General features: G+C 34.4%; 1 protein-coding gene across 7 annotated transcripts in view; it reads right to left on the minus strand.

Moving 5' to 3' along the window:
- The window catches only part of LOC106621603 (serine-rich adhesin for platelets), a 194638-nt gene that overhangs the window by 149431 nt on the left and 22410 nt on the right, over positions 1-22797 (minus strand). For 4 of the 7 annotated variants that reach the window (XM_070107221.1, XM_070107220.1, XM_070107222.1 and 1 more), the window contains exon 1: positions 270-456. The exons of 1 other annotated variant lie outside the window; for it this stretch is intronic. The gene's annotated coding sequence lies outside the window, so the exon portion shown is untranslated. Of the gene's footprint in view, positions 1-269; positions 457-1203; positions 1496-22797 lie in introns of those variants that run through there. 2 more of the 7 variants (XM_036360005.2, XM_070107223.1) reach the window with 2 other exon arrangements.

A 22797-nucleotide genomic window follows, 5' to 3' on the forward strand; every position in this document is an offset into this window, starting at 1 on the left:
TGAACAAATAACTAAAGCTACTAAGTACACAGATCCCGGGCACAGAAATAGTCTATTGCGAGAGAGCGCTAATTTAATTACACACGAGTATGTACATACATAAATGCATGCAGAGCTATATATACACACTGCACTTGGGCGTAAACACAAAATTAGCAATAAATAATATGGCGCACACACGCATACACAGCTATGCTTATGCGAGAAAGCGCTTAAATCAAAAGCTGCGAATTTTAGAACTGTGTTTTTCAAAATGCGAAATGTCATACAAATTCGCGTTGCAAGTAGTTGCCGGGCTGCGACTGCTATTTGGTTTTTTTTGCTTTTTTGTTTTTGTATCCATTCGTTGCTCGTTGTTCGTTGTAGGCAAATAATATCCTACTTTTTGAATTTTGATCGTAAAACTCGACAGCCAAACCACCTACTCGACGCGTTGAGGTGAAATTGTGCACTGAGCTTGTGATGCATGAGCGGTACGGCAAACACACATAAATATCTAGGTATGTAGGTATGTGGATGAAAAAGTTGATATTAAGGCACTAGTAGATGACAGGCGGCACGGCTAAGCAAACACACAAAACTACGCGAACACTTAGGCAACCGCATATCTACCTAGTATATACCTACGGCTACCTAAAACATACATACTTACATACACATGTCATTATGTGTACGCAGATAAAAGCTACTCACAAAATAAAATAGTAAACTGAAAGCGGCGCGCACGGAGCGTCCACGTACTTGTATGTAAACGCAGGCAGCACAGGAAATACACAAGCGAAATTCTTTGACAGCGCAACAATTCGCTACAAAATCAAAATTGACAACAACAGCAACAATGGCAAGAATAAAGAGCACTATAACAATAACATTGTATTAAGAGCACTTTTGAGTTAAAAAGGCAGAACTGAAATCCAAAACGCTTATCAGAAACAAAAAGATGCGTAAGACACACTATGGCCCCAGCGGCTTTGCGATATTTAAAAGCGCATTAAAATATTTACACGAAACAGACACAAACTAAAAACAACAACAGCACGCAACGTTTTCTTGAGTCAAGTATTGAATATCACACACACACATAACATACACACACTCACAGGCTTTTGCTTTTGATCACACATTAAACCCATATTTATAGGTTGGAACGTCACCAGGTCGTATGAGTAATATTTTTGTATTTCATTTAACCAACTAACTCACCAACAAAAATAAACTGTACTCTCACACACAATGGCACAGGTGCTGGCATGCACTCTCCGCATTTGCTCACTTGCGATCGCCGTTTAGCACATATTAGGGCGACGATTTGTGTGGCTAGTCAGCTGATCGGCAACAATCACAACAAAGCCAGCACTTTATTAGTTAGCACATACACAATATGACCGTAATACACACGTAGTTAACATATATACTTGAACATATGATCGAGGGGTTATGTTTGAGACGGGGACTTAGTATTGTTGATGCGCGTCAAGCGAGGCGCAAATCGCGTCTGACACAGTCACCCACTGAAAAGAGCGCCGTCACTATCGATTGTCAGCTAATTTGCAGTTGATTTTGTTTTTGTTATGCACTTATAACTGTAACTGTGTTATTTGTATAACATGCATACAGATATAGATACATACATATATATATATTGTATATGGTACATGGTATATGTATATATTGCTGACAATTTGTGAAAATAAAATAAGTTCTGTTCTTATCAATAAGCAAAATTTGTTGCTGTTTTACACTACTCAAAAGCAATTTCAATTACGCGTGAATAGGAACGAAGCAAAATGTTAGTAAGAGTGTGAAGAATTTTTAAAAACTGGAGCTATAAAAAGAAATGTATCTTGATTATATGCGTTAGTGATCCGAACTGAATAATTTGTTCGGACAATGTAGTGTTGTCGTGGACAATAATTCGAGCCAAATTTCGTGAAGATATCTCGTCAAATAAAATAGTTGTCCATACAAAGATTGAGTTCGATCGACCAGTCTGTATGGCAGCTATATGCTATAGTTGTCCGATCTGAAAAATTTCTTCGAAGACTGTAGCGATGCCGCAGATAATAAACTGTGCCAAATTTCGTGACGCTACCTTGCCAAATAAAAAATGTTTCCACACAACAACTTGATTTGGATCAATAGTTTGTATGGCAGCTATATCGGACCACTATATCGACGGTACCGACAATTTAAAAGGTTTTTAGGGAATGAAGCGTGTGTGGGAAATTTTAATCGATCTTTCAAAAACTGGGGCACTAGCTCGCGGATATACGAACAGGCGAATAAACAGATGTCATATATAGCTGACCATTTATATGTGTATATACTTTATAGGGTCTTCTTTTTGGGTGTTAAAACATCGTGACAAATTTTTTCAGGGTATAAAAAAGTATAATAAATTATTTAAAAGTTCAAAATTTGGAAATTCTAATTAGATAAATCATTTCCCGTGGAAACACCAAAATACAATATTAAAATGAATGCCGAGGGCTCAAAAAACGAATGAGAATGTTAAAAAGTATTCACTTGATGAACTAAAATCTATCATCTCGGTTTAAACAAAAGTGTAAGAGATCATCACTAGGACACCAAGTTCATCTCGGACTAGTGACTTCAAAAACGCTGCTTACTTATATATGATATGAAGAGTAAGGAACATAAATCATCCAGCATCACAACGAACTAGAAGGACTGTGTAGATTATTGTCAGGCAAATTGACCCAACCTAACTGTAAAAAGAGAACCATGGTCTACCTATTAAGATAATTCTGAAATATTTAGTTTATTTATGATAGGGTCCAACTGTACGGTGGTAGTCCAAAATATATTTGATTTCACTAAAGTTCAGAGGGTTTATCTACTGCCTTATTGAAAGCTAGGGCATTTCGTGCTTCGCTAAGTAATTTCATAATTCCGATAAGTAATCGACTGCAGTTGTTACAGAAAACTAATAAAACAAATGTATGATGATGTGATGATCTGAGTGCGTCTTATTAGAAATATTTATGTTGGTACTACCTCGAGAATTCATAGCCGTGCAATATAATCTGCTTTCAATCATCTGCTTCTATATATCTACTGGTTTTCGAAGCAAGCATTTGTCAAGATAAGAACTAAAATTAATTTATAAAAATGTTCTTATTTTTCAAACTTTCACAAGTTTAAGCTGAGATTTCTAGGATTTATACCTGTGAACCGTTTGCAATATATTGATTTGTACTCGTTCAAAGCCCGCCAATACTAACAAAAATGATTGTGATTAACGAAAAAAAATAAAATTTTTTAATATCACTGGATTACGAACAATTTGCTTTGAGCAGATTCTTATTAACCACAAAAGCACTGTACAGCTGTTATCAGTTGAGAACATGAGAGAAGGTCATATAACCGTGGAAAAAGTGTGAAATCGAGTGAGTGGAGAGTAAGTAGGTGAAAATGTTTGTAAGTAAAGCTAATTGAAACACTTGAGGCGAGAAATGTATAATCACACTGCAGGTGTTTAATTTATTTTTATTAATAAAATAATTTGTAGAAACTAATTAGAGGAATGGAAAATAAATAGGCAGTATAGAGTTTTTGTACTCACAACGATATTTAAGTAATTAGTTTATAAGCAAATAATATTATATTACGAAGTATTTTATTCCAAGATTTGTATGATTTTTTTTGTAACGAAAAAGTGTATACTTGGCATGAAATTACAAAAAATGTTATATAATACTTAGTGAAAGTATTGTAGCATAGCGTCAGTTATTTTTCTTTTTAAACTAAAACAAGACATTTAAAAATGAAACAAATTGCATTTTTGAATGCTTTAAATATTATGTATTATTTTTGTAAGTTCACCACTGAATTTTTATTAGCTGCAACTTTTGAAAGTTGCGAAAAAAACAAAACAAACCTTGAAAGCGCAAATGAGTGATCCTCACAAGAAGCAAAACTGCAAAACTGCAAAACTCGAGGTTCAAAATAAAATACTTAACTAACCCTAATTATGCGAACTAATAGAGCAATAATTTTCTGTGAAAATAAAAAATGATGCAATGAAATGAAAAAGCGAAGGAGGAAGCAAATGTTGCATGGCCGTGGTAAACAGACACACACCCACAAAACAAACTGACATTCACTTTTGCATTTTTATGCAATCAAGTTACTATTTTCACACAGAAAAGAAGTAAAAAATTGCGGAAGTTTAGTGCGAAATTTGCAATTATAAAATTTGCGTTTACTACATTGAAAAAAAGCACAAAAAAAAAAAATTTAATTAGCAATTGCGAAATTTAAATTGAATAACAAACAGAGAAAAGGGCCAGTGTTGCACAAAATGGCATAAAAAAATTACATCGAAATTGTGTTGAAAAGTAAATGCTTAAATGCTTATTAAGAAATTGAATTATTTTTGCAAAGTGACTAGTGAGAGGTACTCAGAAACGTTAGCAAAAATAGCAATAACAATAAAAGCACGACTCAAGTGCAACTTTGTGTTAAAGAGTGTAGTGAAGTGGGAGGGCAATGAGGTAGAGTGAAATTTTGTACGCCCACGACAAACTTCAAGACGTGTAAAATGCATGGCTACGCACACATACATACACATACTTAAGTCTATATATTTACATACATGCTGTTTATGCGCCATTAAGTGTGTTTGTTTGAATTTCGCCTAAGTGCGCTGAATATCACATTAGATATGCAAGTAAGTAGGCGCTAGGATAGACAGACAGACATTCATATGTGTGCAAACACATGCACGTACTCCTACGAAACAAAAGTCGTACTATAAACATACTGACAAAATTACGCGAGCGTGCAATGTTCGAATTGGTATAATGCCCAATAGGAAAAAGGAAAAAAAAGATGCTGAGGATATATATGAATAATTTGGCGAAAGGGATCAGATTATGTTGGACACACATATATTATATTCGCATTAATATGCTATTTATTGACTTATAACCTGAAATTAACATTACAAAGAAAATAGTAAACATAATTTTTTGCAAAAAAAAAAAAATACAAAAGCAAAATAAAACGTTAACTTCGGTTACAACGAAGCTATAATACCCTTTACCGTTGTATTTCTTATGGCAAACCCATAAAATAGCATAAAAAAGACCTTTATCTTGATTTTGATCGATCAGTTTTAATGACAGCTATAAGCGATATTAGCCCGATCTGAACAATGTTTTCGAAAATTATAGAGTTATCTTTGAAAATAATCGATGTTAAATTTCGTGACGATATATTGTCAAATAAAAAAGTTCTTCATACAAGAACTTGATTTCGATCGGTCAGTTTGTATGGCATAACTGCTATAGTAGTTCCATCTGTACAATTTCTTCGAAAATTTTACAACCGTCTTAATATGCCACATTTCGTGAAGATATCTTTTCAAATAAAATTGTTTTCCGAACAAAGACTTGGTTTTGACCGATCAGTCATCATCTAGCTCACTATCGTAGCATAAAGGCATAGGTGAATGTGAACAGTATGAAGCCGATTGCCAACACTTAAATCTACTATACGAAGAGCGTTCTGAAAAACATAATGCATATCGATTAGAAGCAGTACTTCTTTCAGAGAGTGTCATAAAGAACTCATTTCCGAAATAGATCGAACAAAGAAGTGTGAGTCCTATACAAATATTTTTCAATTCGCTTTAAAGCCTTGATTATTCAGTTACTTTCATAATAGTTTCTTATTCCAAAAAATCATAAAGGTTAGACACTTGAAAATTTTCCGCCAGGCCCCACAAACCTCTCATACACTTCTGTGCAGTCGTTCATTAAAGTTGCAGTAGCTGCAAGCGCAGGCCGACTCTGGTTGCACCAATACATTATTATTGCATTCGTTGTTGTTGTTTCATCGTTGGTGGAAGTGTTTATGACTTTTGAGTGGGAGTCGCCCCAATGCATTTTTATCGGTATGCAATCAAGTCGACATGTGGTAGCGCAACGGCGTTCGCTCGAGTGTACTCGTGCGCCATAAAAGTGGATGCAATGATGAAAAATCAAATGATTCAAATCACAGTGTATTAAAACAAATGAGCCAAATTATAGCAAATGCTGGCTTGCATTTATGTAGGATAGGGTAGTCGTGAAACTAGTCGGAAGTGAAGGCAAAGTGGGGTAAATGAGTTTCCTAATGTAACAGACTTTGACTGATATTGAATTTATATCCGACGAAGCATTGTCGGCTAAGCGGCATTGTAAAATTCAAGAACATATTTAAGACTGCTATGACAACGAGAGAAAAATCTGTAAAAGTTGTATAGTTCTATGGTATTTTCTCCCAAGCCGTTTAATTGACATTAATATCCGGATGGAAAACGGAAAAATCTATTTTAAAGACTATTCTGTTTGTTTGTTTGTAATGAGGAGATTTTCCTTCGCTCATACTCATTTACCTCGGATTGGATCTGAATGGAGTAAAAACTTATCCCTAATATGAAAGTTCGGATTAGAACGAAATTCAATACATTATATGACAATCATTCAGTCGATCTAAATATGTTTTCTTTCACACATTAGTATTCATTATGACCTAACCTCACTCTTCGAAGAAAAAAATCTTAATATCATACTAAAGCTGGGAATTTACACACTAGACGCCACATAAAATTGTAGGTGAACAATAATAGCGATGACTTCATAATAGAACAATGCAAAGTAAATAATTTTACAATTTTGTGATTGTAACGGCATTTAAATACATACACAGCATATATTTACTCAATATGAAAGCGCTTTAATTGCAAAAGTTCACATGAAGCGCTGCAGACAATCTTTTATTTTGTATAATTTTTGCAATCACAACCACAATCACACTCACAGTCATTGCCACTGTGGATGCCACAAAGTAGACGATATAAAAAATTGCAATTAGAAAGGCGTAAGCAAACTGAAGACTACTTAGCAGTTGAACCTTTGCTGCAGCTTAGCAGTGAGAAAGGTGTAAGTATGGTGACGAAACGTTAGACAGGGCATAACGCGGTGTACACTATAGCCGAAAAGTGAGTGACATGCCTTCAACGCCGCGACACAAACGGCTCAAATGGGTGCGTTCACACATAAATGGCTTACCGATGAATTGCGATTATTATCATTAATTTGTTTTTTGTTTTGTTTGAAAACCGTCACAGCGCTTAATTAAGCACTCTTTATGAACTGTCTACTTACAAGCGTTTTACTTTTATTAGTTATTATTTTATTTAATATTTATTTTAAATTTTTTGTTTTATTATTAATTTTTTTTGTTTAATGTTTGCCGCTTATTAAAAAGTGAAAGTATAAAAGTACTCAAACTTTTTTTTAATCAAAAGCTGCAAATGCATTTCAAATTTTACACGCGATTAACACTTTTTGTCTAATAAATCTCTATTTTTTGTTGCATTTGAAGTGAACATTTGTTTTGCGGACTTTAATTCGATTCACTAATTTTTTTTTTGATTTTGCTTGTTGGTGAAAATGAAAGGCAAAATAATGCAATTAAAAATTATGACACCAAGAAAAAGTGGTTGTGTGAAATAAGTAGTTTAAGCAAGCGTAGGCGATAGTGTTGACTTTTGCGAAAATAAAAACCGAAAGCATTCGTAAAATGAATAAAAAAAAGCTAAAAAACATTGGTAAATAAAACATAAAAAAATTAAAATTTGTAAAAATATAAAAATCATAATAATTAGGTTCACACAGCTGGCAGCATTGACCGCTCGAAATTGAGCACACACTTAAACACAAATGCACATAGTATTTATCTAAGTATGGTACATACATATGCATGTTAGGGCGGCTTAAAAAATATATAATATTTATATTATTTTTTACACTTTATACTCTGAAATATGGCTGGAAGGTAAACTCCTAAAAAATGCTCTCATAGTAGCTCACTCTTAATATTCATAGGAGGGTGCTCCGCTTTTCAGTTTCCTATTTTTACACTCTCGCGACATATTGCAACATAGTGTATAATACCAAACTAAACGAGATAGATATCGAGTTATATATATATGTAAATGATCAGGATGATAGGAGTTGAATTTCGAGTGACTGTCTAACCGTCTGTCCTCCATCTGTTCGACCCAAACTTAGTGAAAAGAAGTCATTATAGCACTTTTTCAAACTCTGTCAAAATAGGTAAAATTAAATAGTAACCACGCCCGTTCCCATTTTAATGATAATATTGAAAAGCACTAAATAAACTATTGCGATAACTCACTAAAAATGAAGTTACCAAAATAAAACTTGGCACAGATAGTGCCCTCTATGTTCAAAAATTGGCATATATTGGTGTTTCCCAGGCTTTGATTCTTACAAGTTTCGAGAGTATAAAATGTTCTTTTACACCCGAACTAAGCGCTTTTTTTTAAATAAACGGAAAAAGATGAAAACTCAATAGCTGAGAAGCTTCCTATTAACTATGCCCTTAATAGCTCATACTTGGAGAGAAATTTTTTGAAGTGTCTACCAACCAATTGTTTAGAGTATAAAGTAAAAAAATAATCAATTTTTTTTACCCACCCTAATGTATGCATGCATCTATTGTATATATGAGAGTAGTGAACGATTGCAGTGGAATTAGATATGAAAATTAATTAAATTGCTTAACCCAAGTTTCTAAAGATAATTTAAATACGTGTTGAACGTGTGTTAATTTGTTAACATTCTGTGAAAAAAAGAGCAAACAAGAAAAATCTGCTTACAAATTTCCAGCAATAAATCGAGGTGTTCAGTCGTGGTTGGCGGTTTCTACTTCTGTTTTTTTCTTCATATTTTTAATTTTGAGATTGTTTTATTTAATTTTTTTTTGTTGCTTTTCGCTGGAGCATAAAAATGTTTTGGTGTTGTTGGCTTTTGTGTGCTTGCTAGCAATTATTTAATACTTGTCTAAACAACAGTTATGATTTACTATTTATAAACATTAATTGTTGTATTTCATGTCATGTTATTGTGTTTTGTTTTATTTTTCTTTTTTCTTTTTACCGTTGTTCATGCCATGGTTTTTCACTTTTATGCGCTCGGTTTTGACTTTGATTGCCTTCGAACTTTCAAAGCAATAAACTTTTGTTTGTTTGTTGTTGCCACAATATTATTGTTGTATTTTTTTTTTTTTTTGTTTTCAATATTTTTTCTTTTTCATTACGTTTTTGTTTTAGTTTTTCTAAATTTATTTATTTGTTTTTTGGTTTTACTATAATAAAGCACACCTTTCATGGTTAATTGCCAGATGTTAAGACTCACTTCGGTCAAGTCTTGAAAGGAAAATCATTAGTTAACTACAACTTGTTTCAGCTTCAATGATAATGTAGTGTACTCGCTAAAGATATAATAAATTTATGTTTATTTTTTTAATTAAAATTATGTTGCTAATTATGGCGGAAAAATATGAGAGCTAAAAGAAATAAGTAAAGACGGGGTTTAAAAATATTATGGGAAAGAGGAAGAAAACTCAAATAGTTTAATTTTATGAACTTCTATTAATTAAAGTGTGGAGAGTGGCGAATCGGCTGACGTAAATAAAACAGACCTAAACTAGAGCGAGGTTATCACATATTTTATATATTTACTCCTTAAATTCAACTGGATTCAATTTGCAAACTTCTCGTGCATGTATGTTTTTTAACAAGAGAGCAGAATTTAAACACAACGAAGAGGCGAATCGAAGATGGATAATGTTTTCTTATTTTACTTAAGGGGGTATTCTGGTCTAGAAATTTCAAGAAATCAATTTTTTTTCATATTTTCAAAGTTTAACTATTCAAGAATGTGTGTACGAGAGGATTTTTGAAAATTCGAACTATTTTCAGAGATATAGGCATTTTGCTGGCGCGGCATTCAAACGAAACGAACGGCGGGCAAAACTTTAAACGCGTTTTTCTCGAAACTGTCTTTTTCAACCTGATACCCATGATATCTCAAGTTCTACTGGACCGATTGACTTGAAATTTTCAGGGAATCTTCCTCATAGACTCCTCTCGGCCATGAACTAGTCCCATCCTCAAATTCCAAAGTTTAGTATTTTTAAAAAATTTGAGAAAGTCAAAAAACTGGTCCAAAAATTATGTTTTTTTTTCAAACAGTCGCCATTTTATCAAAAAAAAAATTTTTAACTTGTCCCTAGTTCATGACCTTGCGACATTCATGTAGATTAATAATCTCTTTATTTTTTTCAATTTAGATCACTTGAAGGGATGAAATCATGGCAGGTAAGGCCACCTGCCAATATTTCGAGACCCCACACCTCATCGTCTGCTAAAATTTTGGATTTTGAAAAAAGAAATTTTTTTAATTTTTTTCTGTACTCTTAAAAGGTTCATAAATAACATATAAAAAAATGGATGGTAAAAATATTAATTGCCTATTCTATACAGCACTTTAAAAAATACCTAAAAATCATGCCTCTAGACCAGAATACCCCCTTAACTAGCTTGGTTGAAAACTAAGAGCACTTAAGCTTACATTATGCCTATTTTGCTGCTAATTTGTAACCAGTTCAGCCCTGTTCAGGGACTCTGTGGATTTGACAAAATGTCTGCCTTTTCCACCCTATATCTTTTGAGTTGGAATATTGGAAGCCGTGCATTATATCCCGTCTCAACCGACTGGACGCTAAGCATTCACAGTGAAAATGTTCTATCATCTCAGCATTCTTCGCGTCTGCTCTGCATTCTGCCTACTCCACCTTACCAATTTTCAAAATGTGGAGTCTTAGAGGTATATACTCATTAATAACCTCTACAATGTTGCTTAATTCCTTTTACCCAAAAATAGAAGCTTTTTGGTCTGTCCGCCATCAACATCCCATAGTAATTTTGTGGTATACCCTGTGTTTATTGCTTCAAGCAATACCGGAAGGAGTTGAATTGTCTAGGATAGATAAGAGAACTGCATTCTCGGATGCAAACTCGCATACTAATTTACCTAAGAAAAAGTTTCCTACAAGAAACAGCTTTCGGTTATATGCAAGAACTTCTCTAAACTAAAAACCCCCTCATAGATTCTTCTAATACCTCATTAGCTTTTCAGAGTTCGTTTTAGTTTCGCCTAACCAGTTATCATAACTTAGTCATATGCCACCTTCGGATTCCATCCTTTTGAAAGGATAAATCCTAACAAAAACTATTTCCACACCTTTTTAGCAGATGCGTTGTAAATAAAAGTCTGTTGCTTCAAGCATTTCATGTGGAAAAGTGACAGATTATACCTATACATATGACTAAGAGAAGCTTACAATTGAGCTTGATCTGAGTGTTTCGCATAATTTGCATTACAATACTTTGGTTATTGTTTTTTTCAATTAATTTTCCAATCGTGTGACGATATCTCGCATTACAAAGTACGGAATGTGGGCGCGTGAATTCTGCGAAGTTCCCAGACGACTCATAAGGCTCACAATCGCGAGTGTCTAATGAATCATACAGCTATTTACATATGTACATATGAATGTATGTATGGAATAGAGTACATATGTGCATACGTAAGCGTGGTAATTGTTTTCTTTTAAATTTCATGTATTTTTACACCTTTTTGCTGTCTTGCCCAGTTTGCTTATACAAACAAGTAATTGCGCATGCGCTGTTGTTATTGTTATTCGTTTTTTTTCACTTAACGATCGATTTGCTGTGCACTTATGCATTGAAACAAACGCTCATTCCGATCACGTTCGCCGGAATTAAATGGATCGCGACGCTGTAACTGACCGTCAGTGACGCTCGGCGTATGTAAGTGGAGTGCAAATGTTTGTTCGTTTGTCTGTGGCGTTAAATGCAAATGCTTGTAAGAGTAGTAGCTGAGATAAATTGAAGCTTTGCAATTGAATCGTTTTACGCTGCGAGCGGTGTAAAATTACACGGGCTTTTGTTTGTGCTTGCATTGAGACCCGTACATATGTATATATGTGTGTGTATATATAGCTTTAAGTACATAATATATATATATATATATGTGTGTGTGTGTAACATGGCTCGAGCGCTCTTAATCGCCAGCTGCAACGGCGCTGCTTTGTCTAAGCGCTTGTGCACACATACATACATATATGCCATACCTTATAAGTATATACATATACATATATTTATATACACTTATATACGAATATATGTTTGCATATATTTTTGCTATTTATTTAAATGTGGCTAATAATTTGGTTCAGGTTTCTAATGTAATGCAGTTTAATTTTCCCAGCGCTTGCAACGTAATTGTTTTACGAGATTTTTATACACAATTACTTAGATATGAATGTCTGTGTGTATGTGTTGCTGGTTAAAGCGCATACAAACAAAATCACGTATGAAGTGTCAATGTTTTTATGCATTTAATTTATTTATGACTTTTTATTTTCCATAATTATTGTGCATATTTACTATTACACAAGTTTGCTGGTTGCAACACACACATACAAACATACATACATACAGTAGCTCATAAATATGTATGTAGATGTCTATGCTAAAAATACGCACGTACTTTTTTATAGCTTTTCGTAAATGAGCTTTGATGAACACTTGGCATATTAATGCACACAAATAATGCATTGATTTTCTCATTAATATTTCCAATCGCAAGCGGTTTCAACTGTCTACAAAGATACAATATTGTTTGTGGTTTCAAAAACAAAATTGTAGAGGTTAAGGTGAATGCAAATCTTAAATCAGCCGGGCCTTAATTTTTTCCTTATTTTGTTCCTTTACAGATTGCGCCAACTGACACCAATGTGTTAAAATTGGGTAGAACCGCTTTCGCGCAATAAATGGAATCCTGGCGCTCCTTTGTAAACTCTTCATTGGTTGACGATTGCAGCTATAACCTTCTGAGCAGGTAGACAGCACGACGCTTCTCCGCGTAACTTGCTTTCGCTGGGTCATCGACCTTAAAAATAGACCATTCTTTGGCAGCTCTAGTTTTCGCATCTCCTCCTCCTTTCTTTCTAGCCATACTTTGGCGACCGTGTTTGGTTCCAGCTGCCGCTGGTGTTGTTGCCTTCTTGGAGCTAGGCTTAGTTTCCGGTGCAGCGTTAGTGCCAGCCCTTGCTCCGAGACTAAGATGAGCTCCTGTTTTTGTGCCGACAACTTTCGAGCAGTTTCCTCCATTATTCTAGGAGATCCGGACTCCCTTTATTCATTATTGTATTGGCTCCTAGAACCATGCTGGACAAGGGTCGCACGACACCCTTTTTTGTACCCACAAGACAAGTAGGCCTTCCTATTTAAATTCTGTGCTAGTGATGAGCAACGAACACCCAACAAAAAGTCAGACTTTAGCTAGAAAGTTCCCAATTGCAACTGGGGTGAACTGTTACTAGTCCGTCCCTGCCAGCGTCGTGATATTGTGGTATCTATTACCAGTCGATAACCTCGGGGTGGGGGATTTCTGCCGACTTGTTACCTACATTGTATAAAAACGAGCTGAATGGGTCTACCCTGAACGAGGACAACTCTAAACTGAATGAAGAGCTTAAGCGGTTTTACGTAAGTATAACAAGATGATCAATCAGAATCTTTGATCAACAAATTGATTTTTGTTTGTGTATTGCTTCGTCTCTACTTTCTTTAGAAATATTGACAGGGACGTAGTTTTACCTCATCTACGGTTAGAATAAGTGGAATTGAGTTAAGCTTTCTTAGTCTTGGGACTCCACCCCTACCTGCCAAAAGGCTTCCTTCTGAGATACTGTGATGGATTCAGTCAAAATCACTTAGGTGGTAATAGCGATAATTTAGAAGAAAATATTTATTAGAACATAATACATATGGGCATAACAACGAACAGGTTTTTTTAGCTGCCCAAGTTGAATTATTCATCGTTGCACGTATACCAGCCTGATTCCCTTACCTTACCTAACCTAGATTCTTTGAGCAACGAAAATATAGAGGGATAAATAATAGCCTCACATATCCTATACTGGTCACTTTGCATTAGTAGTCTCGATACATTTCTATGGAATTTAAGACTTCACCAAAGGCGAGTGTAAAATATGAAATTTCATTTGCAAATGCAACCCGTGACAAATGGAACTTTCAAGCTGTCGGCGTACCCAATTCTTGCATGAAAAGTAGAGAAAGAAAACAGGTCATAGAGACAAGTGCACGGCAAACTACGTCAAAGCTACTAGAAAAGCAATTTGAATATAAAGTAAGAAGCATTAAACTTATGGCACAAAAGAAAGTATGAGAACATGAGTGTATGTATGTGTGTGTGTGTGTGTGTGTGTGCAAATGAACACTAAAAGTTGTTGGTCCGTTTGTCAGCTTTATGTCTAAATAATCTATAGAATCTAAACGGACCAACCGACTTCACATGACCTCATATTCAAATCTACAAAACTGGGCGCTGCGACACTGACAAACTAAAATGCATGCACACATACATATTATACACACATACAAACATATTATTTGCGAAACTGGTCACATGTGAAACGAAACATGTTTGCTGTGACGTGTGTAATAACGGTGCGAAGAATATGCATATTTAGCTTAATGGCATATAACATATATATACATACATACATATGTATGTATATATGTTTATGCTTCAAGAACAAAAAAAAAAAAAAACGAAAATTAGTAAGAAAATTAAAGCAATTATTTGACTAATTATGCGCATAAACATATCTACATACATAATGCAATGAAGCGCTCAAACAAAGAGAGGAAAATCTAAGCGATATTGAAATTTTAAAACATAGCCACTTATGTGCAATAAATCGCCTTCGAATGCTTAAATGCACACACACACATAAACACACAATGCAAAATTGCACGCACGCACACCGTTAAAACTAATATATGGACTTCCATGCTTAAGTAGCATGTACAATTAGCTAATGCGCATGTTGTCAGCCGTTTGTTTGCGCTGCAGATCCAGTGCCATTTGTTCATGGGGCCGTCACTCGTCGGTCGGCTTTAGCCTTAAGCAGCTCCAGCCGGCTCAGAGCTGCCGCACATGCAACTGCTACAGCAGCTAACAAGTGTAAGTGCATGTTTATGTGCGAGTTTGCCAGAGCTAAGTTTTTTCTTCTTATAATTATTGTGCTCGTATTCATAATTCGCCATGTGCCACATAAATTCGTACAAAATATACCTGCTACTGCTGTAAACGGGTTTAATGCGGCCACCAAAGCATAACTAGGTGCATAGGCGGAACCTGCTGGAGACTTGATAGATGGCTAGCGGAAAAAGTTGGTGATTAAGAGGAGCATACGAGCAAGGATTTTTTTAGAATTTGTATACCATGAAGAGAGCGAATTAGGTTTTCCACGCAGTTTAAAAACCCAGAAGGAAACGTCGTTGACCCTATGAAGTGCATGTTAAATGAGTAGTTAAGTCGATTCAGCCATGTCCGTCGGCCTGTCTGCATGTACGCGAACTAGTTCCTCAGTTTTTGAGATATCGTACGGAAATCTTGCACACATCCTTTCCTTCCAAAGAAGCGGCTTATTTGTCGGAACCGCCGATTTTGGAAGATTAGAGGATATAGCGGACATACAAACTCACCGATCAAAACCAATCTTTTTATTCCCCTTTGCTATAAGCAACGCGCCTGCGAAGGGTATTATAGCGAAGTTTTTTCTTTGCCTTCAAAAACAAAGAACTGGTTTTTGTTTAATTGCTCTAAGGCTAGGCACATAGTTAAACGTATATAATTTACTGTTGTGATTCTAATGTAGCATGACTGCTCTGCTCTGGGTTCTGCTTATTAAAACTCCGAATAAATTTCTCTTATAAAATAAGGACCAATGAATCGTTAGAGCAAAAAGAGTCACGGAAAAATGTTGTCGAGAATAATCGACAATGAAGAAAAGTTTAAGCACAATGAATATACTTAAAATTTACTGAAACCTCGAAAACAACGTTGGCTACTAGTGATCCGAAAGCTGTAAAGAGCTACTAAATTTTGATGTTTTATGATATTTACGTTCGGATTAAACTTTTTACGATATTTTTGGTCGAAATATATGGTTGCAACCAAGGCTATCAAGAAAAAAAAAACGAATAGATTAAGCGACATCAGACTGAAATCAGACTAAAAGCTTCGCAAAAATAAAAACTTTTAACCGTAACACTCAATATCCACACATTTGTGAGTTCAAGCAGAAATTATGACAGCGAATTGACCGTATATGGCGCTCATAAATATTTTCAAAATTAGGAAAAGCCGCACACACAAATTGACAGCCAATTACATAGCTGTCAAATGTATCAAACAGCACTTAGAGTGCCAACAAATAAACCACAAACACCAATACACACGCACAAACGTGACTTCGTGTGCAGGTTTACCAAAAACAAATCATATCAATTGGATCAATTAAATTGTTAAATCGTTAAGTTATTAAAATTGTGCGACTAACTGTTTTTATAGCGAAATGCGGCATGCCAATAAAGTAGCAACAAAAACCGCAAGTCGTACGCCGCATGCCACATTTGGTAGCAACTTACAATATATAGGTACGAGTATATGTAAATACATGCATACGTACACAAGTAGGTATGAACATAAGTGCGATTTCGCGATCATGCCAGTTTGGCCATATAAAGAACTCCTCGGCGTAGACAAGAAACCGTTAGTCTAACAACAACAGCTAAGTGTCATTTTACAAGCGGAAATGTTTTCATAAACATTTTTGGAGTAAAGCAGCAAAAATCAGATCACAAAAAGAAATCAAATGCATTTGCAATTAAATAAGCGAAGTGGAGTACAAAAAAGGCAATGCGATTAATGTTGAGTTGAGGTGTGGACAAAATGCTTAATGATGCGGATTAGAAACAAATTGTTTGATAAAAATTAATAATAATAAATAAAAGAGCCACAAAAAAGTAAAAACAAAAAAAGTTAAATACGGCTGAAACGAAGCTATACTACCCTTCGCTGGTGCATTTCTTATAGCGTAAAAGGGTATAACAAGATCTTTTCTTGATTTTAACGAGAACAGTTTGTATACCAGCTACTGGCTGTATAATAGTCCGATCGGAACAATATGTTCGGCGATTGTAGCGCTGCTTTGTACTATAATTCATGATAAATTTCGTGAAAATATCTTGTTAAATAAAAAAGTTTTCCATACAAAAGTTTAGCTTTGATCAGTCAGTTTATATGGCAGCTATTTGCTATAGTGATTCAATCTGAATAAAATGTTAATAGATTGTAGGGTTTTCTTGGAAAATAATCTATGCCGAATTTCGTGAAAATATCTTGTCAAATAAAAAAGTTTATCATACAAAAGTTTTATTTTGTTCAGTCAGTTTGTATGATAGCTAAGTATATGCTATAGTGGTCCGAGATCGGCGATTGAATTTTTAAGGTTTAACATCGGTTTAACTTAATGTCCGGCAAAACTACGAGTACTATGGAAAAAAGTTCTATGGCAAAGTTGTAGGTAATGAAAAGATCTATAACTTTTGTATCAACACCTTTTTCACATAACCTCACAATTTATGTAAAAAGTTCAAATAAATTTGGAGTAAACTTACTCTCCTATGTCCCAAACATTTTTTTATATTTTTATTTATAATATTAAGAATGGGAAAAACCCCCAATTTCCAACCAAAATTTCTCACGTCAAAATATTAGACTTTCTTTAACAATCAGTAGGCCTTATGTTTGTTGAAATCTCTACTTTCTGCTGGCATAAAAAATATATACATTACTATAGCAAACTTTTTCAAAAAATGCAAAAAAAATAAGCGACTAAAGAGCTGAAAAACGATTCAAAGCTGCGTCTTTTTTATTTTATCTACCGATTATTTTGTAGTAGAAACTGTTTAGTAGGGTCTTGATATATAAGGAAAAATGTCAAAAAATATTAAGTAAATTATATTTACATTATAAACAACTGATTTATTAATAATAAATTGAATACAAACGATTTTATTTCCATTACGTTTCATTATTTTATTATTATTTAATTGAATAAACGCAGTTTTAAAAAAGTTACAATAAATTCTGCTTAAATCATGTTAATTTAAATTGAAATGAATTCGATTAAGGCAATTAAATGAAATTCGTAATATTTGATTTGAATTAAAAAACTAACAGAATATTTGCTTCAGTCTACAAAGTATGTCCTATGTATGTATGTATATATGCGTGTGTGATCACATGCTTTTTCGTTCGCTGACTAATTTGTGCGTGCGCGTCAATTTAATTAAGTAGCCGAAAGTGCATTGAACCAGAAAATAGCGCAAACTCATGAAAGAACCAATGTAGAAAAGCACAAAAGCCGACACAATAAAGAAACATAGACGAGTACAAAGGAAAAATTGTAATTAAGCATGCTGGGAGACAGAGGCGGCCAAAGCAAGCACATTGGATACTGGCGGACAACAATTTAAAGGAAATAACCTCGAAAATTACTAGAAAATTAATAAAAGTAAATTAAAAAATATTTTTTATGCTTAAGTAAATACATATTGCAATGGAAATTAAAATGTAAATTTAAGATAGAGGTATTATAAGCAGGCCTTAAAATGCTTGAAAATCTTGGAACTTTCGACTATGACGCCGATTTTGCCATTAACTATCAGATATTATATAACTTATGTGTAATGGGGCACGTATTCCGTATATAATTAGATTCACTTTCTTTAACTTTTACTTTACCGATTTGTCGCGCATTACAAACACTTCTGTCTGTATATAATTTCTGACTTAATTTAGTTTATTTACAAAATATTGCATAATATGCAAACATTTATAGTAAATTAGGCTCAATTTGCACAGTCGGTGGTAAAAGTAATGTATACTACTTAATGCATTTTAAATCTCTAAATGTTTGAGCAAGGTTCATGTGCTTCAATTCTACACAAGAAATGCTATAATATGCCTTACTCTATATTGTACAGTAGCTATGGAGCCACTGCAAACCCCACCTTTCACCACTTATAATTTACATTACAATTTTAATATTATATGATTACTATCTTAATTGATCTTCGTACATTTATTTGAGGAAACTTTAATGATTTTCGTTAAAATTTGTAAGAGTCACTTGATTGCTTTGCCTAAAGTTACTTTCACAAACCAATGTAGATTTAGACTGAGATTTCTGATTTCTGAGTTCGATGGGAAAAATGTAGAAACTATAAACCACGTAGAAAATTACCCGCTAGATCATGTCTGTAAATCATACCTGGTGTGAGTTATGTGTATAATATAAAGTATTTTAAAATACTAATTATTATTTATTAATTGAAAGTGAGTCATTAATATTATATACCTATGTGTGATTTTCACCATAATGCTTTACATCTATTCAGCATTAGCCTAAATGTAGGCAATAATTTTTTTTCTCCGAGCTCAATTTTCTCTCGTCTTTACTTTACTGAAAATACAATAAATTGCATAAACGTGTTAATTTTGCTAATAACGCGTTCAAAAGAAAGTGGAATAAATTATTAAGAAATAAACCTCAAGCCCTTGGAAGAGAATTTCGGAATGGCTTACACTGCTCGTGCTCGATTTTCGCCATGGAAAAAAATTAAAAAGTCTCCAATGGAATCACGGCTACGGAATAGTTAAAAATGTTGCAGAAGCGTTTTATGAAATACACTTTATCATACACACAAACACAGATATTAGAGTGGCACAAAGCATTCAGTGAAGGTCGTAAAGTCATCGAAAATTTGCCTTATGCTAATCGTCCATCCACCTCTGTTAATGACATAAGCATCGAGAAAGTTAAAGAAACATAACTTGAAAATCGTCGTGTTGTCATTTTGTCACACATTTTGGTTAATGTTTTGGGTATGTAGCGTGTCAATGCTAGACTCGTACCAAAAGGCTTGAATCTTTTGCAAAAATTATCGCAAGTGGAGGTTGAAAAAGAGATGACAATGTAGCTGAGGACCCTACATTCATCAAACGCATAATTACTGGTGACGAGACGAGGGTTTCTGAATATGACATCGAAACTGTCCAACAATCAAGCGAATGGCGCTTTAAAAATTTTCCGAAATTCACAAGTGACGTCAAAGTCCGTCAAAAATCATAGTGATACTCATCGCTTTCTTTGCTTGCCAAGGTCTACTTCATCATGAATCCGTTCGATTTGATCGTGTGATCAGTAAGGAATACTAATTTGCCGATTTGAGAGAATCATCGCTCAGCCACTGTAACTTTTTTCTTTTTTCGAAACTGAAGTAGGGAAACGTGCCATGAATCCATCATTCACTGAAGCCACTGAAGGCCATCCCATTCGATGATTATGTTATGTGTATGGAAAATTAGATTAAGCGTTGCAATGCTTGTACTGGCGCATAAGAGGCCTATTTAGAGGAAGATAATAAAACTTTGTAGTAAAATACGTGAAAATATTTTTTTGTTTTTTTTTTGTCAGTTCGGGTCAAACTGATAAAGGTCTGCATATTTTTTGCAAATTTTAAAATATGTTATACCAAAAACCGCCAAAATATTCAACGTTTGCCAAGCCCAACAGTGTATACGAAAAGTATGGAGACTAAGTAGCAATAATTAGCTTTCATAGTTAATAATGCTCAATCTTCCTTTCCATTTTGTATGTACAAATATATCTTTTTTATTATGGTTTTCAATCTCAACATCATTTATTTTAATATTTTTATTTTTTCTATTTTCAAATAAAAATGTGCACATTTTTCGCGTGAATTGCAAGTAATAAATTCAATGACGCTGGGAACAAGGTCACCAACAAGCAATTTATCTCTTCAAAGGCTGCGCGCGGGAGCGCGGCTGTGTGCGGAACAGACTATGCCGCTACTGAAGTGAGTGCTTGAAGATTTTGTTGGAATGCCTGACCAGCTAGCTTGCGGTTAATGCTTACGGAATTGCTAAAGCTTTGGCAAGAGCTGCTTAGCTGCGGCGACGTGTGGTTGTTGTAGGTGTCGGAGGAAATGTTGAAAGCGACTTGAAACTGGCTGTCAGCATGATGAAACCACATAAATAAATGGCTACATACTGACATTTTGCACGTTTTAATCAACATTTTTATTATTATAAAATAATTATGCTGCTTATTGTTGTCTTATCTGGCTGCGCCTTGAATTCAACAGCGTTACGGCTGCGCGTAGAGCAAAATAAAAGGCAACAACATTGACAACAACAAATGCGCTATGAAAAGAACAAAAAGAATCAGCGAAAAAGCACAACATTTCAACAAATTGCATTCATATGGCAACAAATTAATTACAACAACAGCGGGTTGCATTGCAGGCTTGCAGATACGAATATGTATACATATGTATGCAGACAATACAAATGGTTTGTAAAATCATTCATGTAAGCGATATGTTTACACACACATACATACGCACACGCCACACATGAATTAATGTAAACACACACACAAACAGGCATGCGCATTGCGTGTTCATTGAAAATTACCCGCTGATTTTTCCACTTAATAACTGTTCTTAAGTGCGTTTTTGCTTACTCATATTATTTGCTTCTGAAGACACTCGCTTATTTACAGTTCCTCTGTAGTTTGTGGGGTTGGCGATTAATCTTAAATTCCTGTCTTTAAATTTATTACAATATTTTTTTGTTGTTGTTGTTCTTGTTGCATAGCATACCACAACATTTCGCTGAAGACTGCTGTTAGCTGACCAACACTCCACTGCCTATAACAACCAGTCACGCCGCAAAGCGTGGAGCCTATAGCTACCTACATATGTGTATTTGGATATGTACATATACATATGTATGTATAGGTGTACGTATACGCGTATGTGTGCTTGTGTTTACTAACAATGCGTTTGCATTCAAGTCAACATTTTTTCATGTGGATGGCGGCCACTAACAGATCTCTAGCGTTGCCACTTTACAAAAGTTTCCACTTGATTGTTGCTTTATTGGTATTCTTCTTCTTACTCCTCTTAATCTGCTATCACAAACTGATTTATACTTTATGATTAACTTGTTTCGACATTGTTGTTGGAAACGTGTGTGTATGCAAGTATGTGTGTTTTTGGTGAAACGCATTCCAATTAATTGCTTCGTAACGGTCTTTTATTGTTATAGTTGTTAAGTGGAAAGTGGTATCCGTTTTTATACTACACTATAGCGATACTTTGTATTAGTTTAGTTAGAAAAATGAACTTCTCTAGGCTACTGAATTTAGCAAGGTAGCCCCTGCGGTCGATTCCGAGCGCAGCGCTAATGCTAAATTCACATTGGATTATGGATTTTGAGAACATGTGGTAGGAACCACCCCTGTATATATTTTTTCAGAGCGTTTTAGAATAAATAATAATTTAATTTATACGACAAATAAGTTAATGAGACCAGAGAATAACCGGTCTCATATATATAATATATATAGACCGGAAAGTAACCGGAAGCAATAGGGCTGAACTTAATCCTTTTTTAAACAATTCATGAGTTGTAAGCCACTGGCTTGACCGATAAATCAATAAAAGTAGTAATTGCTCTTTAAGAGATAGTTGCTTAGAGTAGTGATCGCGACTTCTAAGTTTTGGGAAGATTTTTTTGTTTTTCATTAATGTAGAGTTCCTATTTCATAACTATTTTCTATTCAATATAATCTTTATGGCATACCATATGTAGGCTAAGATATATACGAACATTTTCATATAATTTCCTGCCTACCTAATAAAATTAAGGGTGTATGAGAAGTATAAGAAAGAAGAAAATATCTTCGAAACTTAATAGATGTAGAAAGGTTAAGAGAGTTTAAAATATTTTTTTTTTACCCAACGCTTAATTAGTAATTATTTCCCATGATTTTACTGCCGTCTTGTGTCAATAATATGAAACATTGCATACATTTAGGATGATTTTGAATCAGCATTAAAAATAAAAGATTTAAAGGCGT

The sequence above is a fragment of the Bactrocera oleae genome, chromosome 3, assembly GCF_042242935.1.
Source record: "Bactrocera oleae isolate idBacOlea1 chromosome 3, idBacOlea1, whole genome shotgun sequence".
NCBI classification, from domain to species: Eukaryota; Metazoa; Arthropoda; class Insecta; order Diptera; family Tephritidae; genus Bactrocera; species Bactrocera oleae.